Below are 19243 nucleotides of genomic sequence, written 5' to 3' on the forward strand. Positions count from 1 at the left end.
AGTTATTTTTATTCTATACTGGGAATTGAATACAGATACAGTGTGTGTATATATATATATCTCATCTCATCTCATTATCTCTAGCCGCTTTATCGTTCTACAGGGTCGCAGGCAAGCTGGAGCCTATCCCAGCTGACTACGGGCGAAAGGCGGGGTACACCCTGGACAAGTCGCCAGGTCATCACAGGGCTGACACATAGACACAGACAACCATTCACACTCACACCTACGGTCAATTTAGAGTCACCAGTTAACCTAACCTGCATGTCTTTGGACTGTGGGGGAAACCGGAGCACCCGGAGGAAACCCACGCGGACACGGGGAGAACATGCAAACTCCACACAGAAAGGCCCTCGCCGGCCCCGGGGCTCGAACCCAGGACCTTCTTGCTGTGAGGCGACAGCGCTAACCACTACACCACCGTGCTGCCCATATATATATATATATATATATATATATATATATATATATACTGTATGTATATATATATATAGTTTCATTTGCTTTTCTGGCAACTGACTTTTGCTACAAGAGACAAACTGTACAATTTCCTGTTTTCCTGTATCTTTCAACTAAACATTGCAGGAGTTTGAAGTCTGCTGGTGCGTAAGTTACTAGTCAAAAGTTTGCACACCCCTTCTATTTCAATGTTTTCTTCTTTATTTTTATTAATTGAAAGTCACTTCATCTATTAAAGTAATGATGGATGTCGTTTCTCTTTACTTAGTTGAGCGGTTCTTGACATAATATGGATTACTACAGTTGTGGAATTGGGCTATTTACTGTATTTTTATTATTTACTATTTACTGTTACCATGAGCTGGCCTAGTGGTTAGCGTGTCCACCTCTCAACCGGGAGATCATAAGTTCTCCTTGTGGTCAGGTCATACCAAAGCTCATCATAAAAATGGTACCTACTGCCATCTGACAAGGCATACTCCGATACAGATGTGAGTGGGGAGTCAAACTCTCGCGGTTACCAGCGGACCAGCCCCCCACTGTAACCCTAGCTGTATAATAGGCAGGAGGCCGAGGGCTTTAGAAGCGGAGATTGACGCCGCCCAATGTGCCTTAAGGGTCTGGTTAGTACTGGGACAGGAGACTGCTTGGGAAGACCAGGTTCTGGCACAGGAGGGACTTTGACTCTTTACTGTTTGATCTCAAACGCATTAAAGGAACAGTCCACCGTACTTCCATAATGAAATATGCTCTTATCTGAATTGAGACGAGCTGCTCCGTACCTGTCCGAGCTTTGCGCGACCTCCCAGTCAGTCAGACGCAGTCAGACGCGCTGTCACTCCTGTTAGCAATGTAGCTAGGCTCAGTATGGCCAATGGTATTTTTTGGGCTGTAGTTAGATGCGACCAAACTCTTCCGTGTTTTTCCTGTTTACATAGGTTTATATGACCAGTGATATGAAACAAGTTCAGTTACACAAATTGAAACGTAGCGATTTTCTATGCTATGGAAAGTCCGCACTATAATGACAGGCGTACTAACACCTTCTGCGCGCTTCGGCAGCGCATTGATATCTGAGCTCCGTATCAATGTGCTGCCGAAGCGCGCAGAAGGTGTTAGTACGCCTATCATTATAGTGCGGACTTTCCATAGCATAGAAAATCGCTACGTTTCAATTTGTGTAACTGAACTTGTTTCATATCACTGGTCATATAAACCTATGTAAACAGGAAAAACGTGGAAGAGTTTGGTCGCATCTAACTACAGCCCCAAAAAATACCATTGGCCATACTGAGCCTAGCTACATTGCTAACAGGAGTGACAGCGCGTCTGACTGCGTCTGACTGACTGGGAGGTCGCGCAAAGCTCGGACAGGTACGGAGCAGCTCGTCTCAATTCAGATAAGAGCATATTTCATTATGGAAGTACGGTGGACTGTTCCTTTAAGAAGGCAAGAAATTGCATTAATTAACTTTCGATGAGACACACCTGTTAAATGAAAAACATTCCAGGTGACTACCTCATGAAGCTGGTTAAGATAATGCCAATAGTGTACAAAGTGTCATCAAGGTAAACGCAAGGTACTTTATTCCACATATGTTCCAGATGTTATTTCATAGTTTTGATGTCTTTGGTACTGTTCTACAATGTAGAAAATAGCCAAAATACAGAAGAACCTAAGAATGAGTAAGGGTGTCCAAATTTCTGACTGGTACTGTATTTTGTTGTATCATATACAGTAGATATAAAAAATGTACACACCCTGTTAAAATGATAGGTTTTTCTGATGTAAAAAAAAATGAGACCACAATGAATAATTTCAAAACTTTTCCCACCTTTAATGTGACCTAGAACCTGTACAATTCAACTGAAAAACAAACAAATCTGTTAGGGGCGAAAAACATAAAAAATAAAAAAACGTACAATAAGCTGATTGCATAAGTGTGCACACCCTTAAACTAATACTTTGTTGAAGCACCTTTTGATTTAATTACAGCATTCAGTCTTTTTGGGTCGGAGTCTATCAGCCTGCCACATCTAGACTTGGCGATATTTGCCCACACTTCCTTGCAAAAGCGCCCCAAATCTGTCAGATTGCGAGGGCATCTCTTGTGCACAGCCCTCTTCAGGTCACCCCACAGATTTTCAATTGGATTTAGGTCTGGGCTCTGGCTGGGCCATTCCAAAACTTTAATTTTCTTCTGGTGAAGCCATTCTTTTGTTGATTATGATGTATGCTTGAGGTCATTGTCATGCTGAAAGATGAAATTCCTCTTTATCTTCAGCTATCTATCAGACTCCTGAAGGGCCAAAATTGACTGGTATTTAGAACTGTTCATAATTCCCTCCACCTTGACTAAAGCTCCTGTTCCAGCTGAAGAAAAACAACCCCAAAACATGATACCGCCACCACCATGCTTCACTGTGGGTACGGTGTTCTTTTGGTGATGCACAGTGTTGTTTTTGCGCCAAACATACCTTTTGGAATTGTGGCCAAAAAGTTTAACCTTGGTTTCATCAGACCATAACACATTTCCCCACATGCTTTTGGGAGAGTTGATGTGTTTTTTTTTTTTTTGCAAAATTTAGCTGGGCCTGGATGCTTTTCTTTGTAAGAAAAGGCTTCCGTGTTGCGACCCTACCCAATAGTCCAGATATATGGAGAATACGGGAGATTGTTGTCACATGTAGTACACAACCAGTACTTGCCAGAAATTCCTGCAGCTCCTTCAGTGTTGCTGTCGGCCTCTTGGCAGCCTCCCTGACCAGTTTTTGTCTTGTCTTTTCATCAATTTTGGAGGGACGTCCAGTTCTCGGTAATGTCACTGTTGTCCCATATTTTCTCCACTTCTTGATGACTGTCTTCACTGTGCTCCATGGTATATCTAATGGCGTGGAAATATTTTTGTCCCCTTCTCCTGGCTGATACCTTTCAACAGTGAGATCCCTCTGATGCTTTGTAAGCTCTCTGTGAACCCTGGCTTTTGCTGGAGGAGGCAACTGAGTAAATGTCTGAACTTTATCTGGGGTTAATCAGAGTCATTTTAATTGATGGCAGATGTGAACCCAAAAAGACTGAATGCTGTAATTAAATCAAAAGGTGCTTCAACAAAGTATTAGTTTAAGGGTGTGCATACTTAAACTAATAAGTTTTTTTTATGTTTTTCCCCCCTAACAGATTTGTTTGTTTTTAAATTGAATTGTACAGGTTCTAGGTCACATTAAAGGTGGGAAAAGTTTTGAAATTATTTATTATGGTCTCATTTTTTTACCATCAGAAAAACCTATCATTTTACCGGGGTGTGTATACTTTTTATATCCACTGTATGTTACTGTAATGGTGACCATTTAAGCAGTTAATCGATTCTTATGGAAGATGACATGCTCTGGTTTTGAATTCCATGTTGAGAAAATACTGTCTGAGTTTGTAACCAGTAAGCATAGCAAGAAATGAATGTTCACACATTAACCCTTTAATGTTATGGCTTCTTATACAGCTGTTTATATTAGCGTACTGTATATCGTTCAAGAGGGAAATGTATGCAGCTACTAGAGTGAAGAATGCAAGTTTGGCTCTGCAAATTGAACCTGGGATTACTATTAATTCAACTGGATCAAATTCATCGCATTGTTTATTTTTTTTTTATTCCCACTGTCCACCTACTCTAAACTCCTCAGGCGGCGAGAACATGTGGATTTCTCTGGAATGAGAATCGAGTGGGCTGCAACACACTATTTGTCTTTTATTTCTTACCAGCTACCCACTGATGCCAAACAAAAAGTGCCACCAGGTAAATTCTCAGTACACTGTAAAATGCAGAATGCATTTTAAGCAGTGTGCTTTATTCTACGATGCTCCTTAAGGATTAAGCTCCATTATGCATAGAACAGCACAGAAGTATTTTGATCTTGCCTCAGCAATCAGGAATATTTGCCATCTATAAATGCCTTTACCTTGCTTTGGTGTGCCTGCTTTTGGGAAGCGCGTTGGGCCAATTTAAGTGATATGTGATATCCAAGCCACTGCAAAGCAGTCCCTTTCTAAGGGAAATAATGATACATGAAAGTCATTAAAAGGTGTGTGTGTGTGTGTGTGTGTGTGTGTGTGTGTGTGTGTGTGTGTGTGTGTGTGAGATGAAATTAATGAATCCCTTCCAGCCTTCTGTGGACATGTATTGGGAAAACAGCCTCTGTTTTGTTCATTAGTCATTACTGGCTACTAAGTTACATGGTTTCAAATGAAAAATTGACACAAACTAATAAATAAAATAAATAAATATATAAATAAATAAATATGTACATACAGTGGGGTCCAATAGTCTGAGACCACACCGAAAATCTGTTTTCTTTCTTTTTTTTTCTTTTAAACTTAAAATAGGAAATAAACAGAAGCTTTTATAATTTTATAATTTGAAACAAATCAAGTAAACATGAAATATCTTGAATATTTAATAGTCAAGATTATGTACTATTTCTAGGTCCCGATTTAAATATACGCAACTTTCTGATGACGACCATGTTAACTGCTTTTTACCAAAGGTCAGATTTTCCCTGATGTCGAATCGCTTCCTTTGAAGAACGTGTTCAGATGGATTTGATCTAAAATAGATCATGAGGTTTTACACAAAGTTTTGGCGTCCATGCCCACTGTCGTTAAAGCAAAATGGGGACGTACCAAATCGTATGGAAGTCTGATATTCATGCGAACACTTCAAAGATGCTACTTTTCATTCAAGTTGTTGTCAAGAATGTAATTTGTAATGAAAATTGTTGCATTACATTCGAAAAGAGTGCACTTTGGAAACATTTCCACGAGCAAATTTAGAGTTTTGGATTCCATTATGTGTGTCGTTATGCATATATATATTTATAGGGAGCCCTGTAGCTACGTTTCATGACTGTAGATTATTGCTGTTTTGAGGGAATTAGGGCTATTAATCATGATTAATGTTCTCCCTGATTCTCAGACCACCTGCAAGTGGTGGGAACGAAAGAGCAAGGAAAGAGAAAGGCAAAATGGAAAAGACATACGGTACACGACACTCTGAGAAAATGTAGAGCCCAAAGGATTCTTCGGTTGTCCTTCTGGCGAAACCTTTAAAGGTTCAGTGTTGAACCATTTCCCTGTCTGAAATGGATTTGGTAGAAGCTACAAATCTTCAGTTATCCTTTGTACCCGTAAAGAACCCTTGATGTATCTTTTGAAGAGTATATCAGGCTCTTCATTTTGTTTACTCTCTTATGCAACTGTAATCAACATTTTCTATTAAAGTCAAGTAGTAGTAGTAGTAGTTATTACATCTACGATACTTTTCTCCTTCATCATTATCATCTATTTGACAAAATGAGTCCCTCACTCATATTGGAGTGTTATTCTCATGAGAAAAAGAGGTCATGAATCATCCATAATGTGACAGGAAGGATTAGCCATAAAGCCTGGAGGAGCCTTGGAGTCGCACAAAACACTACCTGCTAGGAGACAAAACATTCCTTGTCAGCCTATTAATAACATACTGCTGAGGAGAAGTGCTTTAGAGCAGGAAAGAGGATGGAATTACACTGTGTCTATAAATATCTATAAACCAAGAAAACAAAGACTTTTTAAGAAAATTTTTTTTAATAAACACAATAAGAAAAACATCGCTCCTTCATGAACTGTAAATAAAGGCAGTGACAGCATGTCTGAGATGAACAAATTTGACAGTTTATTTGTTGAATGAAAACATATGTTTGAAAATGACTTGGCCTGGAAAAACTCTGCTTCTGGAATCTGCTTAAAGCCCAAACAGCAGCCCTTCCTCTGTTGCTCTTATGCCCCGGATAGCTGACTGAAGTGTGTAGAGGAGGATGCTGGGATCTGGCATCAGCTTGGTGCAGTAAGGGGCCGAACTCCGGTTCCTGCTGAACTGAGCCAGTGCGTGCTTTACCAACTGTTATCAGCTCAGTAGGCACAGGAGGATGAGCCCAGTCCTCCTTTTTCCTGCCACTGAGTTGTCAGAATCAACCTTCTATCAGCTCGTCCATATGGAAAAAAATCCAACATAATCTTTTTCAAATTGTCAAAGTCTCATCACAAGTCACAAATTCCCAAAATATACACTCACCAGCCGGCCACTTTAATAGGAACTTGTTCTTGATTCTAAGATCCCTGTTCTTGGCTGCAGGAGTGGAACCCAATGTTGCATGCTGAGATGCTTTTCTGCTCAGCACGGTTGTAAAGAGTTGCTATGAGGAACTTCCTGGCAGCTTGAACCAATCTGGCCATTTTCCTCTGCACTCTCTTATCAACAAGGCGCTTGTTTCCACCCGCAGAACTGTGGCTCACTCACTCTGTGTTTTTTGTTTTTCGCACCATTCTGTGTAAACTCTGTCGTTGAAACTGTTGTGTGTGAAAACCCCAGGAGATCAGCAGTTTCAGAAATACTCACTCAAACCAGTCCATCTGGCTCAAACTAACACCCATGCCACCACAGTGAAAGAAAGTCACACTTTGAGATCACTTTGATTAAAACTGTTAATGTTAATGTTATTATTAATGTCTGTTGTGGCCCAAATGAGGATGGGTTCCCTTTGGGTCTGGTTCCTCTTGAGGTTTCTTCCTCATGTCGTCTGAGGGAGTTTTTCCTTGCCACCGTCGCCACAGGCTTGCTCATTAGGGATAGATTAGGGATCAAATTAGCTCATGTTTAAAGTCATTAATATTCTGTAAAGCTGCTTTGCGACAATGTCTGTTGTTAAAAGCGCTATAGAAATAAACTTGACTTGACTTGATCACAATTTTTCCCCATTCTGATGTTGGAACACTGTGAACATTAACTGAAGCTCTTGATTTGCATCCGCGTGATTTTATGCATCGTGCCGCTGGCAAGGGATCGGCTGATTAGACAACTGCATCAACCAGCAGGAGGATGCATGGGTGTTCCTAATAAAGTGGCCGGTGAATGGATCACTTCACACTGTCCCGGATTTGTCGCTGTCTTAAATTTCCTTGTCAAGCTGAAATTTTCCGTCGGTGTATCATGTACGGTATTTGACGTGGTTCTCGTTTCTCATCGTGTAAGCCGTCGGATCTATGACAGCTCTTTTCATTATGGTCCCTTATACATTATTACTGTGAATGGAGTGGTTCTTAACGGCTAAAAGTCATCCTGTTTCTTTGAACAATCCTTTTTCATGATTTTGTAAAGACTTGTCTACTCGTCAGTGAATTATGACACGTATAGCCTTTTCCATCCAGATGTCCCGATCAAAACCTATATTGTGGGTGTATGACTTGTTTGAAATGGTTCTTGATGTGGCTTTTTGTGTAGCTCAGTTCATTTTTGCTTTTGTAAACACAGACCCGGTCTTAGACATGAAAGTGTTCAAGCTATACTGTGCTTAAACGATGATTTATTTGCCTGTTTGCACTTGAGAAACATGTCTTAGCCTATATAGTTGCGATATGTAACAGTTATTCCACGAAATTGAGTCATACATGAGCTGATACGCGCCGAGTCGGCTATAAGCGATGTACGACGAGATTGAGTGGAATAACTGTTTTATGATATCCAAATTCACTGGATTGTGAGAAACAGAGCGTTTTTATTTTTATTTTTTGCAAATGCGATAAATAAAACTTTATACAAAACGCCCGACACAATAATTTCCGCTTAGAATGTAAACAAACTGGCGAAATGACTGTAGCAATTTGTGAAAAATGCTCTAATAATAATAATAATTCTTGATTTTTTTTTAAATAAATATGTTCTCACCATCAAATACTTTCATTCCATATTTTGTTGCTTTTTTTTGTATTTTTTTTAGTTTTGTTTTCGAGTAGAGTTTTTATTTCGTCCTCGGTTGTTTCAGCAACACGCACCGCCATTTTGTTTTTCTCTACTCACGGTATATGAGCTGATATCCTAGTAGTAGAGTAGCCAATCAGAGTGTGCGATTGCTCATATCCAGTGAATATGGATAGAATAAACTGTATTATTCAGCATGTGCATGTTCCTATAGATATGAACTTTGTTTACAAATTGTCACAATGACACAGTACTGATTGAGGATCAGTTTCTTTTTCATTTGTATAGAAATTGTGATTCAAATATGACAGGAAAAGCTTACCGTAGGTCAGTGCTGTTTACTCTTTGAGTCTTTACACATGGTGCCTGGATTACTGCCTTCCAGCCATTCTGAGAATTAGCCTCAGAGGAGCGGAACTTAGCCACTGTGAACACGGCCTTTTCCCAGATCTGTTCACAAAGCAAGCCAAGTCCTGCACCTCACGAAACATCGCAGAGTGATGCTTAGCATTCAAATGCCATCTTATCGGAGCCAAGCGTTCTTCTTGTGAGTTCACATGCTTGTCCAAGATCTTCTTTTTCAAGCTGTCGTTCTTGTTTTTCTGCCTTCTACCACACCATAACCCAAAGATCATAGATGTCGTTATGGTTACTGGCAGAGTCTGAATGAGGAGAGCGGTCATTTCAGCTCGTTTCCACTTGCATACACGTTATTACATTTTAACGATGATTGGAAGCGCTTCCTGGGATAATTCTTCCACAATGGAGGTCATCGGGGGAAAATATAAACCAATCAATCTATGATGAAACGAGATGGTAAAAAAAAAAGTGCGTTGTAGTAAATTTTTTTTACAAGACCAATAAAATATCCTATTCAGCACGAGCGCTGCAAAGTTTCTGTTTTTCTTTGCCTCATATCCACGTGCCTAATGAACTCGTTATCACATTTTTTTTCTTTCCCCAGCATACACTTATGCATCAAATTATGATGGCGATAGTAATGCCAATTCTTTCCACATGTAGATTTCAAAGACCACCTCGAGTCTTGAGTATAGAAGCCACAGTCTTTTTTATACCGAGATCCCACATACGTCTGCATGGCACCAAAGTCCTGTATCCCTTTCCAATTCATAAAACCACAGTCATCAGTTGGAGACTGGATGTTTATACTCTGAAATGCGTTTATGAAAGACATTTCGTGCTCTGTTTGGAGCCTATATTTACTGTATATTCAAAAGTTCGCCTCCGTAGCAGACGGGCCATCTTTACAGCCTCTGAGATTTGCCTTTGGGAGATGACTGAAACCAGGGCCAGCTGCTGTGTGTAGAAAATGAGATGCAGGGTAAAGGCAAATACAGCAGAGGACATGTCAGAGGACATTTGGAGCCTATACTCGTCGAAGCGAGTGGCCTGCAGCTGGTTGGAAATCCCTGGCAATGTGATTTTCTGATTTAGTCCCAAATCACTCTGCCAGGAATCCCTCCAGCTGCCCCAGTGAGGAGAGAGCAAGAGGAAAAAAGACTTGGCTGCAGTTGTTCACACTCTAGGCTTGGTCAGTCATCACCCATTAATTACACACACACACACACACACACACACACACACACACACACACACACACACACACAAACCATACCAATGCATATCATACAGTCTCATCTTTCACATTTTACTCATAGGACCCATTTGCCGAGGCTCACCTGAGAAAACACATGCTCAATAGAGCCTCAGTGTCCTGTGTTTGCGTGACCTTCTGACAGCATGGGGAGGTGTGTGTATGCGTGTCAGCATACTCGACGTTCACTTCAGCGGTGACAAGAGAAGTCCTTTCACATCACGAATTATGAACAGCTTTGGAAACGTACGTCACTCATGTGAACATGACTGTCACCGAACCTTACATTCAGATAAGTATGGACACGGACATGACAACGGTGAAATAATAGGACTCACAATCCAGTCAGATGTGTTCCCAAAATTTCAACATGGAGTAGTTCAGAACACTGATCAGACAACATGACTGAAGTGACGCCATTCACCATTGCCCTGTGCATGTGGAGACGTTTAGATGGAGTCATCTCTCATCAACGTGGCCATAACCAGTGTAGAATTGTGTTATGGGGCATATTAAAAGAGAACTGAAGGCAAATTTTTTTATATCAATATTCTATGCAATTTTATTAAATATAGGAATGCATTTTTGATAGCTATTTTGTCACTGCTAGAGCAAGTTCTGAGTGTTTGAAATGTGCTATGGAATATATCAGTCCATATGTCAAAGCAATGGCCATAAACGAGATTCGTTGAGACCTGTGCGAGACATCGTAGGACGGAAGTAAAACATACAGCAGAAATGAAAGTGACCAACCCTGTGTCCGAAATCACTCACTCATTCACTCATTCACTACTCCCTATAGAGGGAATTACTATATAGAGGACTATAGTGAGCTCATTGGTAAAATAAAAAAACGCTTTTGGACACTACTCCATCACGCTGGTATTTACGTCATTACTGTCACACAATTAAAACGTGCCAGATCAGTCGGCTGGTGGGTTTTCAAAATAAACACACGCATGTATTTTTGTGATAAATCCATATTATACTGAGTGTATTTCCTACCTTAATCAATACAAAGTCCCTGCATCTTTCAGTTCTTTTAAAATCAAGGCTGAATACTTTCTTCTTTGCCGCTGCCTTTTATTCAATCAAATCTGAGACTTTTAATTTGATTTCTTTCAGCGCGACCGCAATGCATGATGGGATCTATCACTTTGGTTAGTGACCATCGTTGGAGACTACTTTTCGTGATGCATTGTGGGATACTTTGAGTGCACTATGTAGGGTGTAAATAATCGTCACTAAGGTTCCGGACAGCACTACAAAATGGCGTCCTCACTATATAGTGCCCTATATAGTGAGTAGGGCACGATTTCAGACATGGGATAGTCAAAAGACGCGTGCGCTCTCTCTCTTTCGAATGCTGATGTAATCAAGCTGGAAGTTTTGTTTGTTTTGACAGCAATCAGGAAAGCTTGAAAAAAGTAGGCGGTAATCGTCATTTAAACTCATTTTTGTGCAATACTTCGTTTGGAAAACAGTTTTCAAAATAGCGGCACTGACACCTGGCTGACACTTGACGCTTCGAAGTCTCGCACAAGTCTGGTGAAGATCGCGTGGATAAGCGACGCCTGCAATGGACCAAACAAACTAAATTCAACATGGCTAAAAACCAAATAAGCCGATAAGTATAATATTTAATTGCAATTAGTTGCCAATACGAGCCACGATATAAGGTTACTAAAACCCCAAACGTAATTGAATAACACGTTAATTAAGAAATAAAGCAAGTTTAAAAATGACTTCAGTTCTCCTTTAATAAGCCAGAAGGACGCTCCAGTCTCCAGCAAATGCTAATGGTTGCTGTATTTTTTTTTTCTCCCCCGTCCTTTGAAATACACTAAAGCAAAGCAAAGCAAAGACATATTCTTCTGTCTGGACCAAAGGGTTTTAATATTGCACAGTACACAGAAAGCATTGCAACAGTCTTACTTTCCCGAATGGCACATAACGTCTTGTTTCTTCAAAGTCCACTCCCAATAAGTAGCTCTCCAGATATTTTCTCCAGATGCTCTCTAATGACATGGAACAGATCTGAAAAGGTGAGAAGAAACCTTTTGAACATGGGTAAAACATACTTTGCAGAGTACATGAAGGCACATGACGTGCAAAATGGATGACGTCTGAATAGCCTGAAGATGGATAAATTACTTGGGTCTTTTACACCAATCAGAAAAGAGAGAATCCTTCAAAAACAACTGCAAATATACACTACACAATATCCTAAGTAGACGTTGGGAAAGCTGGACGTTACCTGAACATTAGGAATCAGCATGAGGAATTACATATTGTGGAAATATTGTACATTTAAAATAGATAGAAGATGAAATAATATTACGTACGGGTTTGGCGCATATGCTAAGCATCCATTCCTAATTAGCCAAAGCAAAATAAATGCTGGCTATTCCCCTCTAGGCCAGGCAAAAGAGCAAATATGGCCACTCAAAATATTTATCCCACCGCCGTGAAACGGTGCGAGCAGGAAATACGGAGATACAGTCCAGAATAAACAAGGCGCTCCGTTTCAGTACTTGTGCCATCACTTGAAAGACAGAGACAGACACTCTGTCGATGAAAAAACAAAGCCATGAGACCTTTTAAGCATCACGTTGCTCATTATGCCGGTTTGGCCACATGATTTGGCTTGCCAAACACCCAAAACAACCATAGCAAATGTCTGAGATTTGTCTTATATGATTATTTAATGATTATGCGTTAATAGTTTTACTTTGGCACATGCTGCTTATTGGCACGTGTAAAGAAATGCCGGAGAGCAAAAATGGCTGAAAAATAATTAAATTAAATGTTTCAACATTACTATAAACAGTCAGCAGTCAACCGTAAATGAAACAAGATCAATATTTGGTCTGAGACAAGTCTTTGCTTTAAAAAAAAAAAAGAGTGCAGTTGTATAAGGAAATGAGCTGTAGGTTTTACTGAGCATCTTACAGAACCAGCCGCAGTTCTTCTGGACACTTTGACTGTCACACTCGCTTCTTAATTTTGCACCAAAACCCAGTAGCCTTTATTATGTTTTGTTTGTTTTTTTAATCTGAAAAGTCGTCTCTTGTGTAATATGCTGCTCAGATACACACTTTTTTTTCCTGTAACATTTAATTGTGTGCTGAAAAACTAATGAATGTTTGGAACTTGAATTTTTTTTTTAACTGACTCGATAATGTATTAGTCATAAAATAGAAATCTATACAGTCCTGTATATATTTAATTCCACTCACCAGACTGTTCATAAAATTCGTGGAGCTTATGATGACATTAGATGGCGCTGAAATGCCATTTTGGCATGAGTCACTAGCCACAAAGTTGTTAACATTATCATTAAAAACTCATAGATTAGCAAAAGTGTCAGAACATATGTCAGATCTCTCCCACAGCTTAATATCTCTAAGAAAAGTGTTGCCTCCCATGAATCACCATGACTCAAACTCGCTTCATGCACGTATTATAAAATCTAAAGACACGTCACTTGTGTTACAAGGAAAAAAAAAAGGCCTATTATATATGATCACTGTCCAGAAGACAATTACAGCCCTGTTCATGTAAATCTAATCTATTTTTCATTAATAACACATTTTGCCTATGATTGCTTCGGAAACTGTAGTTAAACCATACAGTCAGTCGGTCCGTGTGTCATTAGTGTTCAGATTTTGAGTGAATGCAGGATGAAATGCTCTCTTTCGACAGATTTGACACCGTTATATTTGACCTGAAAGGAAGAAATGCAGAATATGTCCTCTTGAACATGTCCACTCTGTTAGCAAGTACTGTCCTGTGCTATATTTTGAATGAAAGGATTTGATGTGAAAAGGTCAGCGAGAGCAGATTATTTATTTATTTATTTTTAAATTATTGTTTGCTCTACTCTTCTTTGTGTTTTAAGTAACGTCCTGACGGAAGTACGATTTTAATTTCAGTGTAGTTTTAATGTAAAGAAGTGTTTCAAAAAAAAACACCCTATAAGCGCAAGCGACCTGACTCATGACCTCTGCTCAGGTTGTTTTTTCATTTTTCATTTACACAGAACTGAAGCGTGAAATTCGGATGCGGCGTCTGACGTCTTGTGTTGAGGAGATGTACAGGAGACGCTTTAATCAAGTTTATTAGCTTGACCTGTGCGACTTGGAAAGCTCTGAGAACAATTGCGACAAATCTAGCTTCCGATATTTTGGCCCTAATGCAAAAATGTATGAAAGTACTGTATATGAAGCTGTCGGACCAGGACACATGACTGGACAAGCTCTGCTTACATCACGACCTTGTTCTGGCATGGAGGAAGCACTTAAGTGGACAAAAACAGGCGCTGTATGATTGGAAGCGGGTGGGCCCGTTCCCCAGCCTGATGGTGCAGACAACATTGAGTGTGCGTCTGGTGAAAGGGGGAAAATGGGCGGGGGAGGGATGGTGGCTAGACAAAGTTGTAATGCAGACACACAAGTAAGAATCAAAGTTTGAGCGTTTGGGAATTTCTGAAGGAACGCGAACCTAAAAAAAAAGCCCCTGCTACCTAAAACTCTTTTCACACGCACATGTTCTCACACAGACCCAGAGGGCACACTAGGACAAAAAGCTCACTGCTGCAGACCATACAGACACAACGCTCACACAACGCTCACACAACACTTAGTGAAGTTTCTGCCCTGTACATGCACTTCAAGATCCAATGATAATGAGAGCATTCTGGAAATAATCAGGACACGACATCCGGTTTGTCCAGAAGGCTGGAGAGCTACGTGCCAGGATTTTATATTATCATAGGTATTGCAGTTATATCTACTAATCTCCAGGTTCTAAGAAAGAAAGAAAAAAAGAAAAAACCCCACATGACTTGAAATTGATTGCCGTATTCACTAGATGATGGTAGTGGTGTACGTTTAACCCTTAATGCATACGGTGAAAGAACAAAAGTACAACGAATTGAAGAGGAAAGACAGGTCTTTAGCATTGGTAGAAAATTTTAATGTAAGTATTCATAATTCACAAAAAAAAACCAACAACAGCCTCTTCTGTTTGAACTCAGGTAGTTCCTACTTGCGTTCATCCACGTGGTTGCTTTTTAACGTACTGTGTTTTTTTGTGGGTTTTTTTGTTTGTTTTTTTTTTTACAGATTTTTGGGAAAACTGCATGTTCCTATTATGCACCATGGACATGGAATAATCTGGGAAAGAGCTCAAATTTATATCCATTGATAAATTGAAGATTTATCAATCAGGCCTTCGAGTTCGAATAAGTTGTGGATTTTGTAGATGTCGTTCGTATTCGTATATGCTGTGTGGTTTTGTGAGTCTGCTGTTTTAGCCAGGTCTCTCTTGTATAAGAGATTTTTTTCATCTCAATGAGACTTCCTGGTAAAATAAAGGTCAAACAAACAAACAAACAAACAAACAAACAAACAAACAAACAAACAAACAAACAAACAAACAAACAAACGCCTATAGTATAATTCTACATATAGTACAGTATGTTGGTTTGTGTTGGATTGTGTTGTGTTGCACATATTCAGTAAAGATCTCCATATTCAAGAGAAAAAAAAAACACACACGCATGCACAGGTACTCACAGGAAATGTAATAATTTGCACAAATGATTTAATGAAAAAAAAATCGAGCTCGATTGATTTATTTCCCCTGTGAGGGCTGGAGTAAAAAAAAAAAAAAGACAGTAATTGCACAAATGTGGTCCACATTCGTCAAATTGTGTTCACAAATAAAGCCGTCTTTCAGCAAATGCCTGACAGGCGTTTTTCTGGCCGGCAGCTTAATCAGGAAGCAGAACAACTCTGAAAATTATTTACTGTGCAGCACAGACAGAAGGACTGTGCTGGAGATAAGGTACAATAGGAGGAAACAGCAAGAACTGGGCTCGGACTAAATGCAAGCCCTTTTCACATGATCCAAAATGGGTTCGTGTAGAAATACTCTGTGAAATAGAAAAATAAAAAAATAAATAAATAAACAAACAAATAAATAATATAGGAAACACTTTAGTCGTGCTATCAATGATCTTGTGACTCGCTCTCGGATCCTGTGAATAATACTGAGACGTATGTTGATATTTTGAGACGTCATGATCGACCCTTCTCTTGGATCCCAAATGATTAAAATAAAAGAAAAGTGAATTTTCTCGTTTTTGTGGTGTGAACAGCAGAATCCAAGCGGAGACACACACCGGCCCAAGCCACTGTTTCACAACTGGATCCAGGTGAGGAGGATTTGGTTGTTTTACTGGACCTGGAAAATACTGTTAACTCGATTTGCCTTAGTTAGTGTCTCCTTTTTATGATTATTAATTTTATTTTCATAGTTTGTTTGACCTAATCTGATTATTTGAGCAAAAAAAAAGACATTTTTCTCCACACACACAAAAATTTAATAAATTATGCATTTTGTATCATTTTCATTTTGTGCCTGAGATCCGAAACCCAACATTTCTCACTTTACCCAAGGTGAACTATTCAGTGTATACAGAAACTATATCTCTCATGACCCATTCATTTTTGGATGCAATTTTGTATACTTTAAAAAAAAAATCATATTTATGTTGATTTGATTCATATCTGCAAAACTAAATCAGATGCATGATTGATTCTGATGTCATCTCCCCTTCTTATTTCAATTAAATTGTCTGTTATTTATGTGCAGTCATTTCCGCCTGTCCACTCACACACACACACACACACACACACACACACACACACACACACACACACAACACAGTACAATTTCTCATTAACAACCGAATTCGAATTTCCATCACAGATTGAAAAGGAACAACATGCAAAACAACTTAATTTCACTTTCATTCATTTTCATCATGCATTTAATATTCACAAATTTCAAAATTAATTTATTCGGCTAAAATATATCACACGGATAAGCGTCATTTTATTTTATCGCATCCAATAATTCTTTTTGAAAAGCTTTTTTTTTTTTTGCGAATCAGCGTAAATAAAAAAATCATTGACTTTTCCATGTTTAAATGTTTTCTGGTTGAAAATTTCAATATGATATTAAAAACACCCCAAAAGGATATATTAACTACGTTTCTGGTTGAACCATGTTTTAAATAAGGACTGTATGAAATGAATCCATGTTGATGAATATTATTTTTCATGATAACAGCAGTGTTAAATGTTAATTGTTGTTTAAAAAAAATTCAAACTTGTGAAAAAAAAGAAGCAATAATTGAAGAATATGTCAGATTTGATTCGATCCTCTTCAAGTGTTCAATAAAGTTTTCTACTTGGAGCCATGATTTTATGCAGGCCCTAAAAATTAAAGAACCACATCATGACATCAATGTTGCTTCTTAAGCTTGTTAAAACATCCATATTACATTGTAATACTATATTTGTGGTCATTGTGAGAAACTAGAGCAGCGTAACGTTTTCTGAACGTTTTCTGAACGTTTTCTGAACATTTCGTCCCTACTATATGGAGAGAAGTTGTCGATTTGTAGTAGTCTATATGAGAGAGGATCCAGAAGCTCAGTCGCAGTGTTGTTCTAAACACGTCAGTGATGTCAGGTGGAAAAGATGGCTTACTTCCTCTCCCTTTGCCAGGGCTTGGTGCAGAGAGCAGAGAGCAGAGAGCAGCACTCCATAGCCCGTTCTCTCGGAATGAAATTAGCCTTGTTTATTTGTTCACCATCTCCAGAGTGCTTTCTTTCAGGTTGTTTGTGTCATAGCAGCAAACGATCCCAACCTCAAAGTAGCTTGAAATGGAAGACAGTTTGGGGCGACGTTTGTTCCTTTGTTCATGTTCAGTCAGAACTCTGCGTTTGGCCTTAGGCTGGCAGTCCTATATGTAAATGCATTCTTTATCCTGTACCTTTGTTTGGCAGTCAAAAATCAAATTGCTTTCTTTTGTTTACTCCACACATGCAAGCCCAATAGATGAAGAGTGATTGTGCCACGTCCAATCACGTCTGAGTAACATGATGAGTCACGGCATGGACGAGCACTTCACAGAAAGAGGTATGGTTCTAATAAGTGTTTCGTCGCCTATCCAAGTTGATTTCCTTTCAGTTCCACCGTCAAAGCCCACTCAAAGTCTGTTGGCCATATCAGAGACATGATTTGTCCATGATTTTTTTTTCCCTGTGCAATTAGCATTACAGTTTTAAAATCACAATCCAAATACGTGGCCTCTTCTGTTTAAATAAAACAACAAAAACAACCCTCTCACCAGGGCTGGTGTGGGTAGATGTAGTACCATATGGAAAACCAATGGAAAATTACGTTCTAGACTCTGGGATCTTTCGCCCGCTTGCATCATTTATCATTTCACGATGATGGGAAATGAATCATTTCTATCACATAGGAATAATAACACTAAGATTTTCCTCAAACTTACTATACAAATACAGTCCTCACGTACAGCACACAGCTGAGAATGAAGCCCAGAAGATTTTCATGTTATTTTTGAAAACCATGTTTGTATTACATGGTCGACTGGTCTCTTTTCCGTTGGTTCGTTTTGTACTTTGTATACTTTTTTCTCTGTATGTGCATATAAAACTGAGCTCGGACACGCATAGAACCAAATCCATTGTGAAATGCTTAACTGTGTAATAGTTTCCTGTGGTCATGTTCATCATAGAGCTCAACACAGCATTGTTATCCAAAACTAGTCTACCCTACTGTAAGTTTCATTCAAAGCAGGTTGGTCTTTCCGAAACGCCAAGGTGGTTCCAACAAATTGAGATGCTTGAGTAATTCACCAATGATTCACCAATAATGTTTGCTGTCTGTATGAGCCCTTGAAAAGTAACTCGTTTATTAAAATACACTGTAGTACTAGTAGTAGTAGTAGACAAAACTAACTGAACATTCATCCGTTTTGGCTCTGTGACCTAAGTTTTCCTACTTCGATGATCTGAAAGTGTAAATATAACAAAAATTCAACTCTTTTTACTCACAACAGCATTCTCTGAGGCTCTGGACGAGCTTCAGTTTTGGTCCCCGCTTCCCTGAGAAGTTCCATATCCAGCCGGTGGAGCCTCAAGGCACAGAGCCTTATGTTCTTTACTCCACTGTGAGCGCAGGCCGGGCCCTAAGCGCTACTCTGCATCATGCTCCTCCTCTAGAACGACTCAGGAACTGGGACGCATGCACACAAATCATTCAGAAGTTTGTCTTCGAAAAACCACACCCATCATCCCAGTGTGCAGAGAGAGAGAGAGAGAGAGAGAGAGAGAGAGAGAGAGGAGGGGTTGGGGTGATTTTTTCCTTAAATAACACCAGAGGCAGAGGAGGAAGCATGTGTTTTCAGCCTCAAAGAACAGGCAGGAGTTTGGGGGGGGAGGCAAAAGGGAGAATTATTTTGTTGGTCATATTGCAGGATGTTTGTTTAAATTAGAGAA

At 39.4% G+C, this 19243-nt stretch overlaps 1 long non-coding RNA gene across 1 annotated transcript; it reads right to left on the reverse strand.

Annotated features, from left to right (window-relative positions):
• Positions 1–6142: 6142 nt before the first annotated feature.
• LOC132892865 (uncharacterized) lies at positions 6143–19048 on the reverse strand. The gene is made up of 2 exons (XR_009655488.1): positions 18800–19048; positions 6143–11898 (listed from the first exon to the last, which is right to left on the reverse strand). It is a non-coding gene; the product is annotated as an uncharacterized LOC132892865 (long non-coding RNA).
• Between the last annotated feature and the right edge of the window lie 195 nt (positions 19049–19243).

Source organism: Neoarius graeffei, chromosome 1 (genome assembly GCF_027579695.1).
Source record: "Neoarius graeffei isolate fNeoGra1 chromosome 1, fNeoGra1.pri, whole genome shotgun sequence".
In the NCBI taxonomy this organism is placed as follows: domain Eukaryota; kingdom Metazoa; phylum Chordata; class Actinopteri; order Siluriformes; family Ariidae; genus Neoarius; species Neoarius graeffei.